Source organism: Pinus tabuliformis, chromosome J (assembly GCF_031772625.1).
Source record: "Pinus tabuliformis cultivar Carrire ecotype Pingquan chromosome J, CPIR1, whole genome shotgun sequence".
Lineage (NCBI taxonomy): Eukaryota > Viridiplantae > Streptophyta > Pinopsida > Pinales > Pinaceae > Pinus > Pinus tabuliformis.
Window position 1 is genome coordinate 1,284,795,225 of NC_142295.1, and position 18,938 is coordinate 1,284,814,162.

General features: G+C 37.7%; 1 pseudogene; it reads right to left on the reverse strand.

Annotated features, from left to right (window-relative positions):
* Positions 1–17,287: 17,287 nt before the first annotated feature.
* Positions 17,288–18,472, reverse strand: LOC149231949 (cytochrome P450 76T24 pseudogene; annotated as a pseudogene).
* Between the last annotated feature and the right edge of the window lie 466 nt (positions 18,473–18,938).

Here is an 18,938-nt window from a genome sequence, read left to right on the forward strand (position 1 = left end):
ACATTATATGTGGAATATATATAACAATCACAAATTCAGGGAAGTTGAACAAAATCCTATAAACCAGGAATAGAATCCTAATCTAGGGTTCAATTTGAACACTTTCTACATTAATCTCAACATGGACTATCCTAGCAGGTTTAGTAGCTTTAGTAATTAATATTTCCCCTCCTATTTTATTTCTTTTATTACATCTCTTCATGAGATGTTTCACTATATGCATACATAGTTACGAGGCAAAAGACTCCTTCCTATCATTTTTGTATCATTATATTTATTACAAGGTAAACATTTACGTGAGATGAATGTTTTTGAACCACCACGACTCATAGTTGCATTGGTTTAGGCCATAGTTTATTTAATTTGGTTTATTTTTCTTTTCTAATCACTTTCCCCCACCTTGTAAGGTAACTCATATAACAATGATTATGTTTGTAGGGTTTCATCATTGGATCTCTCCAATCCAGGTAAGTTCCCTTTCAATGATTCCAGAAGAAAATCCTTTTATTTTCTTCTCTTAAAGTGGTTAGTTATACTCAAACCCTAACATGTTTGGTCTTTCCTGCAGGTAAAGTACTCTGCATTAAGCATTCAACTTTCTCACATTCCCTTCAAGATTGTTATTAATAACAATTCCATTTCTTTTATTATGGACTCTAGGTGCATATATATGCTTACTACGGCCTTTATTGCTTGGGTTTTCAAGCAAGAGTCATAATGGTTCTCTAATTGGAGCAAAGGTTCGGATTATCTTAAAGGCTAGGTTGTGTCAATAACTACATATTCATTAGATAAATGTATTTGTTCTAACTTTTTTCATGGTATGTAATGAAAGTTAGGGTACAATGTTTTTTTCAGGCTTTTCCTTATAACAACTTGCTTCTGGTAGTGGCCTCAACATCTTCTTTTTTTCTTGAACATACACATGTAGTGTTACGTTTTTGTTCCATTTTGTTTTTTGCTTTTGTGTTTTCTCAGATTTATATTTAAAGGAATCTAAACATGTGTCTTGAATAATCAGTAAAATTTCCCATAATTGTATTTATAATTTTTCGAACTTGGGATGTTGTTCTGATAGATTAATTATTATGAATTTGTATGGCTACAAAAATGTGTAATTATTTCATTTTATTTCATTACAATGCTCGCAGTCCTATATATTAGATTCCTAATTAGCATTTAAGGTTTGGTAAAAATTTCCCAATTTTAATAATACCACAGCTATTAGCATTTCAGGGTATGTATGTTAAGTTATGGTATGTTCTATCCTTATAACAATTTACTTATTTTTCTTATTATATTCCACCAATTAGCAATCACATGTACATAAAGTAAAGTGCAGATAGAACATTAAACGATCGACAGAAAACAAGCCAAGACAAGAGACACAAGATGTGGCGGCTAGCCAGGGACAAACCCCACAATGTGTGGGGAAACCCTTTGATCAAATCTTCTTTTACCTTCAATAATTTAGCAGAGAGAAACAGTACAATAAATCTGATTCATATCAGCAGTAGCAAACCCTAGATCAGCAGCATCACTAATAGCGGCTCCATTATCAAACTAGGGTAGACGATATCTCACAAACCGATCGTCGGATTGACTTCATTCCACCACCAAAAGTTTCAGCTTCCAGAGGAGGTTCAGATGAACCTACATCGCAGTTCAGATGAGGAGATCTTCTAAGCCACGCAAGTCAATCTTTGCTTCTACAGTTGCAGCTTCAGTTTCAGCAGTTTCCGGCTTCAAACTAGGGCAGTCGATATCTTGCAAACCGTTCGTCGGATTGACTTCATTCCACCACCGAAAGTTGTGGCTTTCAGAGGAGGTTAAGATTAAACTACAGCACAGTTCCAAAGAGGAGATCTTCTAGGCCACGCAAGTCAATCTTTACTTCTGCAGTTGCAGCTTCAGTTTCAGTAGTTTCCGGCTTCAAACTAGGGCAGTCGATATCTTGCAAACCATTCGTTGGATTGACTTCATTCCACCACCAAAAGTTGTGGCTTTCAGAGGAGGTTCAGATGAACCTACAGTGCAGTTCCAAAGAGGAGATCTTCTAGGCCACGCAAGTCAATCTTTACTTCTGCAGTTGCAACTTCAAATTCAACAGCTTCCGGCTTCACATGTGTGAGAGAGAGAGACCCATTTCAGCGCAGTAGAGAAGAGACTCATATATGCGCAGTAGAGAGAGAGAGATGTTATGAGATGAGTCTAAATGAGGAAAAGTCCTCTTATATTTATACACAACATTGGTGGGTGAATAGATGCGACTGTTGGGCTTCTGAGCCTACATAAGTTGTAGGTCGGCTTGATAATAATTCCATAATCAAAATAAATTCATATCTCCATGAATACTTATCGGAATTGGATGATCCTTATATCAATCCTACACCTCTTGACGAGAGGAATCTAATAAAAATATTATTTGCCATGAATAAGATGACCCACATGAAGTTTTGCCCTGGTTTCCAATTTTAACACTCCCTCTCAACCATGGAGAACTTCATCTGCAGTCTATCTATCGGTCGTTACTATTCATCCATCAAATGCACTGCCTTGTACAGCCTGACCCTTGCCCTGCTCTGCTCTATTTTGCCTGTTCTTCTTTGTCTTGTTCTGCCCCGCACTTATCTGTACTGTTTTGTTCTGTTCTGCTTTTCTCTTGCATTGTTCTGTTCTACTCTGCTTTTGTCTGAATTATGAAGAAGAAGAAATGATCGAGGATGTATCATACTGACTCAAAGTCAGTCTCAGAGTATGTACCACTGGTCCCAGACCAATCTTAACCAACCCAAAGTCAGCGTCATAGTGAGTACAACTCCAATGGTCCCAGACCAATATCATCCTCCACTGACTCAAAGTCAGTCTCAGAGTATGTACCACTGATCCCAGACCAGTCTCAACTGACTCGAAGTCAGCCATAGTATGGTACAACTCCTACCACTGGTCCCAGACCAGTATCATTGATCCCAGATCAATGGAGGTCATCCTAGCGTAGGGAGTACGGTAGTTACAACGATGCGTCCATCGGTACTACTATGGTCCCTAACTTCATTTCCCTGCTCATTGATCAGATGAGAGGTACTTCCCATGAGTCCCAGACTGCATGGGTAGGATGCCTCGACAGGAGAACTAATCAATCCTGTCCTCACAGGAGAACACATCAATCCTGCTACAATCGCCATGGAGAACACATCAATCTAGGCCTCACAGGAGAACACATCAATCCTGCTACAAATCGCCATGGAGAACACGTCAATCCAGGCCTCACAGGAGAACTAATCATCCTGCTACACAGGAGAGCGAATCATCCTGTTCCACAAGAGAGCGAATCATCTTGTCCCACAAGAGAGCGAATCATCTTGTTCCAGTGTGCACCACCAGGGGAGGGTGAGTCACCCTGTGGTCGTATGTTGCTCTAGTAATAACTGCAAGCCCTCAGAGCTCCCAGAGCTCAATGTATGCAACATGCAGGACCCTTGTACAAGGGTTTCTTACCGACTCCAAGTCGTTTGGGAAAATCATAGATTAGATCTTTCCTCGGGGCTTTGACAAGGTGTATCAACCTGTACATCATCTTAATGCGATGGAGCCTCCTTTCTCATAAACTTACCATATCCAAGATGATGTCTATCTGCTGGAGCAATCGACGAATATGGGATTCCTCAATAATCGAATCCCACCTCTGGTTGTTATAGAGAATCACAGTGGTATCCAATGTAAATCCAAACAGCTCACTGAAGAGCTTTCACAACCAGACTACCTCACACGAGGTTATGCTAGCAACAATATATCCTGCTTCGGCGGTGCTCAAAGCCACCGACTTCTGCTTCCTGCTCATCCAAGATATCAAAGCAGATCCCAAGGTGAAACAGCACCCGAAAGTGCTCTTACGGTCCACCACACTGCCTGCCCAATCAACATCAGTATATCCAAGTAGCCTCACATCTCCGGCAGTGTATCTTAATCCATGAGAGAATGTGTCCTGAAGACATCTCAAAAGATTCCTGGCATCAATCCAGTGAGGCTCAACCAAATATGAGCTCACAATGCTAACTGCAAAAAATATGTTCGGACGGAGGTTCACCAAGAACATCAATGCGAATGAGCTTATGAAACTCAGAGGCATTTCCCAAATCTGGTCCGACATCACTACCATATAACTTCTAAAAGTTAAGATCCTCGAGATAGTCACAGGCTTGCAGTCCATCATACCAAATCTTTCCAATATCTTTACCACATATTTCCCTTGAGATAGGAAAATTTCCCTTGGCTTCTACCATACTTCAAGTCCTAGGAAGTAGTGCATCAGTCCTAGGTCTTTCATTTCAAATTCAGAGGCCAGCTCCCTCTTACATTTGTGAATGAGAGGGTCTGCACCTCTTAGAAAGAGGTCATCTACATACAATACCAGTATGAGAGGCTTGTCATCTTCAACCTTAAAGTAAAGGTTAGGATCAGATTCACTCCTAGTGAATCCCAGCTTCATCAAGTAGCTATCGATCCTCTCATACCATGCTTAGGGTGCTTGCTTTAGCCCATAGAGAGCTTTCTTCAACCTGCATACATGAGATTTTCAATCATAAATCTCAAATCCTTCAAGTTGCTCCACGTAGACCTCTTCTTTGATCGAGCCATGCAAGAACACAGTCTTGACATCCATCTGATGTAGGTTCCATCCTTGTGAAGCGGCAAGGGCTATGATCGAGTGGATGGTTGTATATCTGGCAACAGGTGCAAATATCTCATCATAGTCTATACCTTCCTTTTGGGAGAAACCTCGAGCAACAAAACGAGCTTTATACTTTTTCGTGCTTCCATCTACTGCATGCTTTATCTTGTAAAGCCATTTTGAAGTAACAATTGTCTTGTCCAGGGTCTGGGAACTACTTCCCAGACATCATTCTCCATAATAGACTCATATTCTACGGTCATAACATCCTTCCATACTTGATGCTTGACGACATCTGAGAATGACGAAGGCTCATTTTGTATGATCGTGCTCATGATGGTCAGGTATCCTTGATACCTATTAAGTTTCTTACTTTGACGGAAGGTTCCTCAGGGTGCAGCATGTCCTTTAGCATCATCAAGTATCCCCCTAAGCCATGAAGGCCTCTTCCTAGAAGAGGAAGGCTCATGTGGATGAGAATCTATCAGATTCATGGGTTCTTCTACATCAGGCATTGATTCATCATCCTTTTCTTTCGGTTCCCTGTTGTTGGCTTCTTGAGAGCTCCTCAAAGTCGAAAGATTGTTCACCTTGGGGTGAACTTTTCTTTAGGAGTCTTGGAACCCAATGCTTGATGAGGGCATCAATTTTGTACATATACGATGGTGATTGTAGTTTCAGCCCATAGAAACATCATAAGTCTTTGATCATGTAGCATGGCCCAGACAGCTTCCATCATCGTGCAGTTCTTCCTTCCCACCACACCATTCTGCTTAGGAGTATGTGATGTAGTAGTCTCCCTCTTAATGCCAACCTCAGGTATGCCTGAGTGAACCAATTGTAATATATCAGAGGTCTTGCTTTGGCTTGAGGGGAATGGTCCCCTTTTGAGCTTTCCTTTAGCACATCCTGGACATACACCTTCATTCTCTATTCAGAATTCAGGCATCCCTTGCCATTGCTGAAGGTTACCGTGTAGCCTCTGTCTTCCATTGCCAATATGGACACTAGGTTCCTTTTGAGGTCAGGTGCATTTAATACATCCTAGAATTTCTAGCCTTCTTGAATGCTTGTCCTCTTCCTTGATTCCCAACTCTCCTCTTACCTTTGCTGTTGAATTTGTCATTCCTTTGATTGCCATCAGAGGGATTTTGATCATCGTCCTAGAGTGAGTCCTTTCTATCAGGGCACTCCCTTGCATAGTGACTTGCTTTATCGCAAATGTAACATCGTCATTTTCTTCTAGCCTTAGGTCCAGCCTTTCCTTTTGATTTAGTCTCGGAATTATTTCTTTTCATAGCATGAGAAGAAAAAGCAGTAGGAGGACCTTTAGGCAAGGGCATTTCCTGCTCTTCTACCCTTGTTTGTTCTTGAATGCATCTAGCCATTAATTCCTTGAAACTAGGAATTACATTATAGTTCAAAAGAGTAGTCCTGAACACATACCATTCAGATGGTAATCCTCCGAGAGTTGTGAGTGTCATTTCTCTGTCAGTAATGGTTTCCCCAATAGATAGGAGATCATTCTTGATCTCGGTGATTCTTAAGAAGTATGCTTGCATACTTTCATCTTTACCCTTCTTGATTTCCCTCAACTTATTTCTAAGAAACAAAACTTGATTTGCATCATTAACTTTAAATAAACTCACCAGTCTGTCGTAGATTTCCTTGGAGGTGTCTAGATCAAAGATGTAGGCCACCAAGCACTTGTTGATAGAGTCCCAGGTGATCTTCTTTGTTTTGACTTCTCCATTTTTCCATTTGTTCCAGGCAACAGCAGATGGATTTGATGAAGGCTCAACAATATTGCCTCTTACATGGTCCAGCACTCCTTGATCTTCAAGGGTTAGATCGATAGACATCTTCCATCCGTGATAGTCAGCTTTCTCACGGAGCTTGTCTTTGGCAGGAAAGAGTGTTGAGGACTCCATAGTTCTTTTAGGATAGCCTTGCAAATCTTCTCTTCAATGATTGCTCTTGCTCTTGCTTGGGCTTTGTCTTCACCTCAGCTCCGATACCATGTTAAGTTATGGTATGTTCTATGCTTATAACAATTTACTTCTTTTTCTTATTATATTCCACCGATTAGCAATCACATGTACATAAAGTAAAGTGTAGATAGAACATTAAACGATCGACAGAAAACAAGCCAAGACAAGAGACCCAAGATGTGGCGGCTAGCCAGGGACAAACCCCACAATGTGTGGGGAAACCCTTTGATCAAATCTTCTTTTATCTTCAATAATTCAGCAGAGAGAAATAGTACAATAAATCTGATTCATATCAGCAGTAGCAAACCCTAGATCAGCATCATCAGTATTAGCGGCTCCATTATCAAACTAGGGCAGACGATATCTCACAAACCGACCGTCAGATTGACTTCATTCCACCACCAAAACTTTCAGCTTCCAGAGGAGGTTCAGATGAACCTACAGTGCAGTTCAGATGAGGATATCTTCTAGGCCACGCAAGTCAATCTTTGCTTCTGCAGTTGCAGCTTCAGTTTCAGCAGTTTCCGGCTTCAAACTAGGGCAGTCGATATCTTGCAAACCGTTCATTGGATTGACTTCATTCCACCACCAAAAGTTGCGGCTTTCAGAGGAGGTTCAGATTAAACTACAACGCAGTTCCAAAGAGGAGATCTTCTAGGCCACGCAAGTCAATCTTTACTTCTGCAGTTGCAGCTTCAGTTTCAGCAGTTTCGGGCTTCAAACTAGGGTAGTCGATATCTTGCAAACCGTTCGTCGGATTGACTTCATTCCACCACCAAAAGTTGCGGCTTTCAGAGGAGGTTCAGATGAACCTACAGCGCAGTTCCAAAGATGATATCTTCTAGGCCACACAAGTCAATCTTTACTTCTGCAGTTGCAGCTTCAAATTCAACAGCTTCCGGCTTCACATGTGTGAGAGAGAGAGACCCATTTCAGCGCAGTAGAGAAGAGACTCATATCTGCGCAGTAGAGAGAGAGAGATGTGATGAGATGAGTCTAAATGAGGAAAATTCCTCTTATATTTATACACAACGTTGGTGGGTGAATAGATGCGACTGTTGGGCTTCTGAGCCTACATGAGTTGTAGGTCGGTTTGATAATAATTCCATAATCAAAATAAATTCATATCTCCATGAATACTTATCGGAATTGGATGATCCTTATATCAATCCTACACCTCTCGATGAGAGGAATCTAATAAAAAATTTATTAGCCATGAATAAGATGACCCACATGAAGTTTTTCCCTGGTTGCCAATTTTAACAATGTAAAATCTGGTCATTTTCTGGGTCTCGCTATTCACCCCTCTACAATCCTATTATAAAATATGGATTATAACTGGGCCTCTATCCCTTAGGTTCAGAATTATCTTGTTTATTGTTAATTCCAGAATCATCATATACATCACCCTCTCTTAACCATTCTGCCAGTCATAATTATCTTATAGGAAGTGTATGTTAATATGGTTTCCCAAATAACTCCTTTCTTGTTTTAGTTGATACGTATATATGCACATTAGGACTTGTATCTTACAGTTTTCTATTCTTGGTTCAATGTTTTTTTGTTCTTAGTTCATTCCCAAGTTACATATGAGAATAATCACTATATCCTGAAAATTAGCGTGCAAGTCCTTGCACAATTCCATATAAATTTCATCTTATAAACCTTTGGCTTACGTAAAATTCCATGGTGGAATACTAACGCAGATGTTTTTGCATTTTTCTTTTTCTCCTTGGAAAAATCATAATTTTCATTAATATAAGAAAATTACATATTGTAGATGTTGTAGGCATATGTTGTATGTGGGGCTGTTGCCTATCAGAATAAAGAGAGTACCAAAAATATGATCAATGTTCTCCATGCAGGGAGGATATCTCATTTGAACTATTCAAAAAGGAATAAAAAACTCCTCGTAGGGAGTACATATGGTTGTCATGTATATACAACTTGTGTAAAATAAACATAATGCTGATAATTTAAAACAAAAACTATAAACATGATAAAAATAGGATCCCCCTAAGCAAGTTACGCTATATAATATATGTATGGATGGTGATAGAACTGAAAATGAACACCGTCCCTCTGCTCCAGAATCAACCATGTGCCACGAGGCCAGTTTGTAGCTTCCTTAGAAAGTTGGTTGGAAGTTTGATTGTGCTCCCTGTAGATATGGCGACAAACAAAGAGGTCAACTTGTGCAATGAGTCTATGAGATTCTTTCAATATAGGTCTTAGTGAATATGCAGAACAATTTGTTGATTTGTTTATCCAGTTACAAATTTTTTTGGAGTCCCCACAAATTTGTATATTCCTACAGTGTTTTTCCAAGGCAAAGTCTGGAAGGTGCTTTAGTATGATCAACTTTGCAAAATTGTTTGTTCCCCGTCCTAGACCCATTTGTATTTTATAGTAATGGGAGTCAATAAGGTATAGTATAGCTTCCCCCGCCCCCCCCCCACACATCCTTCATCCTGTGCAGAGCCATCAATGTATGCCCAGGGGTATTCTCAATTGATGGCCTCAGGGATTATGTTCCTAGAGGTTGGAGCAACATCATCGTCAGGTATGGATTTGCAATCATCCATAATGCGGGAAATGATGGGGGCCCAGTAAGGGATGGTGTCATGGAAGATATAATGGTTACGTGTGATCTAGATCGCCCAACAAGTGAGAAGCGGTAGATTCCTAGCTTTGGTCAGGGTTGTTTTTAAAAATAAAATCCAAAATTCCATTTATGTTATGTTATATGTTATGATAGTTATATGTGATTTCTTTTTAATCCAAAACCTTGCAGTTACATCATATCCAGGGTGACTTGAGCTTATTTAAATATTAACATCTTGTATAGTATCAATGAACAGTTGGTATTCAATTGTATCAATATCTTGAATGGTTGTTCTATCATGTTAAATTGTTGAGTGATTAGCTCATTCTTTGTTGCCTATGCCTATCTTTTTATGGGAATTTGAATGGATCAACTTGTTTCGATTAGTTGTCTAATTGTATTTTTCTCTCTTCTGAGGCTTGTGCAATAATCCTCTCCCAACTATTAATTCCTCCAATAAATCTGAACTTTAGGGGCCATTTCCTAATTGAAGGAATTATTTGTTCTTCTTCAAAGATTTATGTACAAACTCCTCTCGCATTTCCAACTTCATGCCAATTATTCTAAACTTCAATAACCCTCACCTTAGTGTAGAAATTATTTTCCTTGTAGAAACCCTTTTCTATCATTTCCAACTTTATATTAATTTAGTTATTTAATTGAATAGCCCTTAGTCTATTTACATTCGTGTCACAAATGGAAATGCCCTACCAATGTCCTTGAAGTTGTCAGGGATGAAACCGGGTCACTACTAAACAAAATAAGGGACATAAAAGAACTTTCGTAACCATGAGAAATACTTGGGTGACAATTGGGTGTCTTATGAGCATGTAAATAGAAAAATAATAAACATATAAGCACTTCCACTTCCATGAGAAATATTTCGGTGACAACTTTGTATCTTATGTGCATGGAAATATGTTTTGGCCCTGACATGAATTCCATTGTTTAATTCAATAGCCCTTAGTACATTTACATTGTCCTAACAAATGCCAATTTCCTTGAAGCTTGTCAAGGAGGCAACCAAATCACTATTAAAAAAATAATAGACATGTAACCACTTCGTTCTTTCTTCCAGTCAGTTTATTTGCTTGGGATACATCAGGAATGACACCCATTGTCCCCACATCACTTGCATTGATAGCCTTCTTGAACTGATATGATGTTGGTACAAAAGATTCAGATATCTTGGCTTGTTTACAAGACCGATAAGGATCACTCAAGCGTGAACCTAATAAACCATAGAGGTCCTATGAAAGAATGGTCCAAGTGGAGGCTAAAGAAGGCATGGCCTCCTAACAATTCAACATTCTATTCTTCTTCATCTTCCTCAGATTCAGACATTCCCACACCTAAAGAAAAATCCACTTCTTGATTTATTGTTGAAGAGGCCAATCAACCTCATCTTATTTGTCAGGAAAATAAGGAGGTTGTTGTTCAACCATATACTCCAATCCCTCGTGAGTGTTGGTGTAAGATTGTTGTACAAAAATCATTGGTTGAAAAGGCACAGATCTTATTGACCCATCGGAATAATGACCTTTAGAAACTGGCACCCCTTCATACATGGAATGAGTTTGTAGAACATTATCAGAATGCACATGTGGCACTACTCATTGTTGAATGCATGACTCATCTAAACATGAGACCCAGTCATGAGTTATTTTCTACTGGGGAAATCACTTCCAGATTTTTTTTTGTCATGCCACTTTCTAAATTGGAGACATTAAGTGCCTACTCTATTCCTTTGGGAAAGCTTTGCACTGTTCAAACTGACTAAAATAAAAATTCTCTGAGGTTTGAAATCATTAATGTCGCGTTCAAAATAAATAATAATGGTAACTTACCAATAATTTTTTTTTTCGTAAGTTGGACCTCCTTTAGATATAGATGGCCTTCAAATATGGTAGTAGAAGCTTCTGATTACAACTCTCTTAGTAAGTGTGCACATTGTATTGAAAACCCTAAGTCTTAGTAGGATCCATTCCTTCAACGATCATATCATTTGAACATTTATGGTTACAGCGATTGTAATTGTCCTTGGGGTTTATGTTTCTGATGTCGACTTAGTTTGTTTAACCTTGTTGCAATTTAAATTGCAAGTAACTGCCAAGTCTTTTGCATTTTCTGACAAATTTATGCTAGAAACTATAACACCATAGTCATCAAACATGTTACTTCTAATGCATGAACTCCAACGATGCGTAATAGAGTCATAGAGACCTTTATTTTTTCACTTTTTAATGAGAACCATAAGCCAGGGCCAACCACTCAGAGGAACTTTGAGCTACTAAACCAGGATGGTTCAAAATTATATGATGTAGATATGAGTTATGGTTGGTTTGCATCTCCTCCACCGTATTTTCCTCCTGCAAGCCCATCGTGTAGCCCAATTTCTTTATTCTAGGGACCACCAAAAGGTTCAAGGGAGGCCTTGGTAGTGTTTTTTATTGCATTTCTAAACCATGTTCTAATCCGTATGTTCTTCAAGAGTCTTTGGATTTTTCTTGTGGGATGGGTGGTGCAAATTGTGCTTCAATTCGTCAGGGTGGACCTTGCCATAATCCAACTGTCGTTCATGACCATGCTTCATATGCAATGAATAGTTACTATCATATTCACGGAAGAAACTACTAGAATTGTAAATTTTTAAGGGTTCTTGAATCCATTATGGCCAAATGTTGGGTTAATGTGGGTTATGGTTGTATTTTGTTTGTTATTGCACATTGCATGGGAAAATGAGCTGGAGGAATCACTGTATCCAAACCCTAGAATTGGTGTAAACTATGGAACGGAAGGGAAAATGTTTCCATCATTGAAGAAGGTAGCCAAGATGCTTGGAAACACCATTGTCAATAGGGTCAAGATCTACAACTCAGATCCCTCTATACTGCAAGAATTTTCCAACACGGGCATTAAAATCGTTGTGGGTCTTGAGAATGTGAAAGTGCATAGGATAAGTGAAAGCACAACTATAAGTGAAGCTTGGGTGGCTCAGAGGATTTCTCCTTACTACCCTTCAACCTTAATAATTATGATCACCATAGAGAATGAGTTCCTTAAAAATAGTGATGGGTCATTAGACTCTATTGTAATGCCTGTAATACATAACATTCATTTTGGTTTTGTTTCTTTAGGCCCAGATTACAAGATTAAGGTATCTACTCCACATAGTATGGATATCCTTTCAAGTTCCTTTCCTCCTTAGGTCTCCACATTTCCTACTAGTTTTCTACCAATTATGAAGTGTCTCATCAAATTATTGGATGATATAGGTGCTCCATTCATGGTGATGCACATCCTTATTTTGCATATAGAGACAATCCCAAACAAATTTCATTGGACTATGTGTTGTTTGGGCAGTCTCCAAGTCTTTCAGATCTAGAATGGTTCACCTATAACAATATATGCTAGATGATCAAATTGATTCCATTTACTCTGTTATGGTTGTTTTGGGTCATAATGACACTATCCTTGTAACTCCCTGTGAGATCAGTTGGTCTTCCAAAGGAGACCTAGATGATATAGGAGTGAACCCTGAGAATGTTAGAAATTATAGCACCATAGTCATCAAACTTGTTACTTCTATGAAGGAACACTAATGAGGACTAATATAGTCATAGAGACATTTATTTTTTCACCTTTTAATGAGAACCATAAGCTAGGGCCAACCATTGAGAGAAACTTTGATACTAAACCCAGATGGTTGAAACATGTATGATGTAGATTTTATTAATGGTTTGTGTGCATCACCCCCTCCACCATATTTTCCTCCTGCAAGCCCACTACCTAACCCGATTCCTTTATTCTCAGGACCACCAAAAGGTTTGAGGGGTGGACTTGGGAGTGTTGTTTATTGCATTGCCAAACCAAGTTTTGATACATCTGTTCTTCAAGAGTCTTTGAATTTTTCTTGTGGGCTGGGTGGTACATATTATTTTTCAATTCATCAACGTGGACCTTGCTATAATCCAAATATCGTTCATGCCCATGCTTCATATGCAATTAATAGTTACTATTAGAGTCATGACAAAAACTACTAGAATTATGATTTCAAAGGCACTGGTCTTGTCACATTTACTTATCCAAGTAAAGATTATTCCACTCATTTTTTTTAGGGAATTTCTTCCTTTACTTTTTCCTATTTTTTGGCTACTTGAAATGTATGATGCATTATTCACTTATGTGCTTCATGCTTAATCTGATTCAATACATCAATTTACCATAGATTGAGCATTGGTCATGGAATTATTCTTCTATATTCCAATTTATGCACTATAATCACTCTCATAATGTATAGTTCAAATTCTTATACAAAAATTTCCATGAAGATACCAGCTTGCGGGTTACTAAATTTTTCAATATAAACTATTAAAATGAGGGTTTGATTGGATAGGTCTCGTGTTCTTTTGGTTCAAGCTATGGATCTTGTCACTATCCTCAAGAATTAACATTAAATAAAACTGGCAGGGTGATTTCAATATCTTAATATTATCCATTCCTCTTGGATATCAATGATTGTAAAACCCAATCCTTTCGCGAGAACAATGGACTGATTGTAATACTCATTATCTAAATCAGTTGGTAGGTGTGATGGTGTGCTTACAAATGATTTTGTGAGCCTGAGGAATTTTAGCAGGTTATCCAAAATGTGATTTAAGCTTAATATTCACATGTATTAATAGAACCACTAGGATCTTATTCGACATATCTATTCATAGTACCACTACCTAGATATGAAATTCAGGTAGCTTATTCTGCTTCTCCATTGAAGCTTTATGTTTATGTTTTTCGTACACTATAGGCTACGCACAAGTTATCGCAACTCAGTGGATTGGATATTAATTTGTATAGTTTTGAATGTATGGAGTAGAATTCTTACATTAAATGAGGAATGAGAAGGAAATTTTGATGTGGTGTCAACTCTGTATATTTTAGAGAATACATGAATTAGTATATATGTGATGTCTATAATTGCAATATATATTAATTGTACTAGCTTATGTCCAACACATTCTTCAAATGGGTAGTACTACCTATATCCAATTGTAACCTTAATAAATATTAGGAGTTCCATTTTTCCTGGGAAACTAACTATTTAGTTTCACTTTGTCAAACATAGCTTATACTTGAACTTCTTGTGTAATATCCTCATTTTTTATCAAATGAATGAATCTACCCTGAAAGAGTTATTAAATTCTTCATTCTATTTTTTTAAGGCATGTTGATCAACTGGTTCATATATTTTTATTGTCACCTTATCCGCAGTAAAGTCCATAAGAATTTGTTATAAGACATAACCAAGTTTTGTTTGAAAAATTCTTTCATATGGATAGAATATATAAGGAATTTGCTTATGAGAATGAACACACATTAATAAAACAACCATATTTACATTTTTTCTTCTTTTATCCTCCTCTCATAGTGTATAGTTGTATTGCATTGGTGTTACAATGTGTAGTAGCTATAAAAAATAATGAGTGTGAGAATAGTTAACGACGAGTCTTGAGCTAAGGGAAAAGTAGTAAGAATGTTTGCCTATCATATAAAGGGCTCAAAGGGGCTGAATGAATGTTACAATATACATTCCCTTAAAAAAGAAATTTAGTCATTGCTTCTGTGGCTTCAAAGGTGTCGATCCAGAGGTTTGTTCGATTCTGAGGGAGGTGAATCTCGGCTAGCCATTTTCCCCATTGCCTCCGCCGAACTCCGTGATAGTGTTTTCTCATGGTGTGTTGAGCTGCAATTGGAATATGATCTCACTTTTCCATGTTGTCCCTAGTGCTTGAGAACGAGAATGGTGTTTAGAAATAAATGCTATCCATGTTCATTTAATGTTAGCATTTGACATTTGAGTAGAAAAGGTGTCTAATAAAGTCAAAAGTTTAGTGAAGGACATTTTATAAAAAAAATCAATTTGAAATTTGAAAGGCATATTATAAAATTTTATTAGGTATGCTTAGGCTCGGTTATATTCATTCTAGTTTAAATAGGATATAATGAAATGATATGTTCATATACTTTTTCAAAAAAAAATGAAAAGTAATTTTATATTTTATAGGGACAATTTATAAAATTTAATAACAAGATTAAAGATTGGAAATTATTATAATATTATGGTGCAATTGATATTCCAATGAGTGAAAAAGGAACACATGAACATTTAAATCTTTATAGCTCAGACGGTGGTCTTGAGAAAGATATTTGAAAGTATTATGGGTTAACTGAATCATTGAGATGGTGGTTTTAAGAGACATATTGGAAAGTATTATGCGTTAAATGAATCATTGAGAACGTTATGAACCCTGGGATAATCGATGGATCAGCTACACCCATTGTTTTTGTTTGACCTTTTTAAAGGAAAATCTTCAATTGGTATATTGTAATTATAGAGAATTCACAACTAACCAGTATGAACCTCCCCCCCTCCAAGCCTAGTTGAGAATATGGGTGGGTGCTTAACACATAGTTGAGAACATGGGTATCATACATGGAATTATGTTAAATCTGGTTTCATACATGGAATTATGTTTTAGTTTTACTAAAAATTTTCGAGACCAATTTTGATTATTAACCACATCTTCATTTTTGCTCCAAGTATTGCAGCTAACATTTTCACTATCAATGCTACTCTTTCCTAAGCTAATGCCTTATGATGTTCCCTTTGTAACTTTTGGTGCAATTGTTGGTTTAAGTTCTAAAATTATTGGAGACCATGTAATGTCTTTTTCTTTCCGTTTTGGGTAAAGTTTTTTTTTGGAATTTAATATCTATCTATATATATATATATATATATATATATATATATATATATATATATATATATTTCTGAATTTTTTTTTATTTTTTTATTATTATTAATTCTAGTTGTTTGATATTTGAGGTTTGAGAAGAATTAGAAATTTATTTCAATATCATTTATAAGGATATCGTTATTTAAATTGTATAGGTTTTTGGGGAAATATTATATTCAATGTAAGGAAAGTTTTTAGATGGGTAAATTTCATGGGTGAAATTTTTATCTTTGTGATAAGTTTAACGGGTTGGTAACTTAAATACTTTATTTATTTTTACTAATTAAAAAAAAAAATTAGTCAAGTGCAATCCATAATGACCCTATGCTTTTCTATTTCATACAATGTTAATAGTGCAGTAGATTGTATGACATTGAACAACATACAAAATTTTGTATTTTGAAGGAATTATTGCGGGTCATTATTTATGTTTTGGTTAAATGAAAATGTGCAGATTTACTAGTTAGTTAGTAAACACCAAAAATTTATGCAAGTCCTTGCTCCTTAGCAGGGAACTAATTTTTGGAGTTCAATATCAATTTACAATTTATATTGTCTTGGGGCCCTTGTTCAACTTTGAATTTCTAATAATATGAAATGAAACCTATATTGAATCAATTTTGATCCAAGTGCCTTCATATTAAATAGGCATAACTATTAGGTAGGCACAAAGAAGACATGCAAATACTATTCATAATCCAAGCAATGAAGGAATAAATACAATTAAGTGGGGTAGCTAAAAAGAAGATTTGTGCCTTCATAGCATAAAGACTAAGTAGGCACAAAGAACACATGCAAGTACTATTCATAATCCAAACAATCAAGCGATAAATACAACTAAATAGAATTGCTAAAAAAGAGATTTGTAAATACCATTTGCAAATAGAGATAACCAAAAGATAGAAAACTAATTAAAATTAAAATTATTTTTCTATTGTGAATAGCAAAAATATTCACCATAATTAAAGCCCTTGATCTTCAATGTCCATTTCTAATATGCAAATTTTAATAAATAGGTGATGCAAACCAGAAATTTATAACAATAAGATTTTAATTTACCATCCTTATTTGACCTATAAGGAAAATCTTACAATCCTTATTTGAAGTATAATGATATAACAATAAGATTTTAACTAATAATCCTTATTTGAACTATAATGAAAATCTTATAATCCTTATTTGAACTATAATGACATAGGTAAAATTAGTTAAAGTTCTGACTCTTTTAATTGTCATAGACATCCCGCGGCAGGCGTGGGGCAGGAAAAACTTCCAGTGGCACCGCTTTCGCCATAGTAAATCCAAACTTCTCGGTCATGTCGCCATAGTAAGTCATGTCCACTTGTTCTGCACTCATGCCCTTCGGAGGCGTCCAGTTGAATGAATGGATGAGAGAAGCCAATACAAGATGGATTATCCGACTCGCCAACGGAAGCCCCACGCACATTCTCCTTCCTGCTCCGAATGGTATCAGCTCGAAGTGTTGTCCCCTGAAATCCACACTACTCATCTTATCATCGATAAATCTCTCAGGCACGAATTTCGATGGTTCATTCCAGATCGCAGGGTACCTTCCGATCGCCCACATGTTGACGATTACTGGGGTATGTTTGGGTATCACAAATCTCCCAATCTCACAACTGCTATCTGCTCTGTGTGGGACGAGGAGAGGAACTACCGGGTGTAGTCGGAACACTTCTTTCACAACTGCACGGAGATAAGGAAGACGATCGGTGTCACTTTCTTCAATCCTTCTGCTGCGCCCAACGACTTCGTCCAACTCAGTCTGGGCTCGTTTCATTTTCTCCGGATTGCATATGAGTTCTGCCATCGCCCACTCGATTGTATTCGCAGTAGTGTCTGTTCCCGCCCCAAGTATGTCCTGCAGCAAGCAATTAAGCAATTAACCAGAGATGAAATTACAATGGTAACATGAATCCGAAGTTTACTGTAATAATTTAAAATAAGATACCATATGTGGTACAATAAATACATTAACCTTGTTGTATGATACCGACAAGAGAGAGAAAATAATTACAACTAGGTAGCTTTTGATATCAGTGAGAGTAAAAACATCGCTTCTCATTTCCAGCAGAGCGTCCAACAGATCCTCAGGAGCATGGCCCCGGTCCGTCGTGGGTTTCGTGGCGAGGCGGCCCTCTATGAATTTGTCAAGAATACCAAAAACCCTTCGCAGATAGGTTGCTGTGTTATGTGCCACACCCTGAGGATCCAACCAGTGAAGAAGGGGGATGTAGTCCGCCAAATTGGGAGTTGCCGCATTCACCACAAATTGCCGAACACTATCTTTGAACTCTTGGAAAGCGGGAGAATGGGGATCGAACATGTCTTTACCAAAGGCCATGTTGCCCAACAGATTAACAGCGGAGTGGACCATAATATCTCCCATGTTTACACTCTTTCCCTTTATACTTTCCAGCAGAATCTGCTGGATTGTTCGGCATACTTGATCTCTTCTCAAATGTTGCAGGTCCTCTAACCTCTTGACGCTGAAGAGCTTTGTATTGGATATGCGTCTGAGCATACGCCAGTGGGATCCATATTAGGCCCAAATTATTGAGGACTTGTCGTAAGAAAGGCACTGGATTGACTGTATGTGACTCCGGCCTGCAAGGACATGGTCATGGGTCTGGAGAACTTGCTTTGCCATTGTAGGAGAGGAGACCACCACTGTAGTTTTCATTCCGAGAGAAACACGCATGAGTGGGCCGTACTTGTTAGCGAGATGGGAGAGACCTTCATGGGGTTTATTACCCAACTCCAACAGGTTTCCCACAATCGGCCATCCTGGAGGTCCTGGAGGAAGCTGCCTGCAATAAGTCTTCCTCCTCCACACATCCACGACAGAGAATATA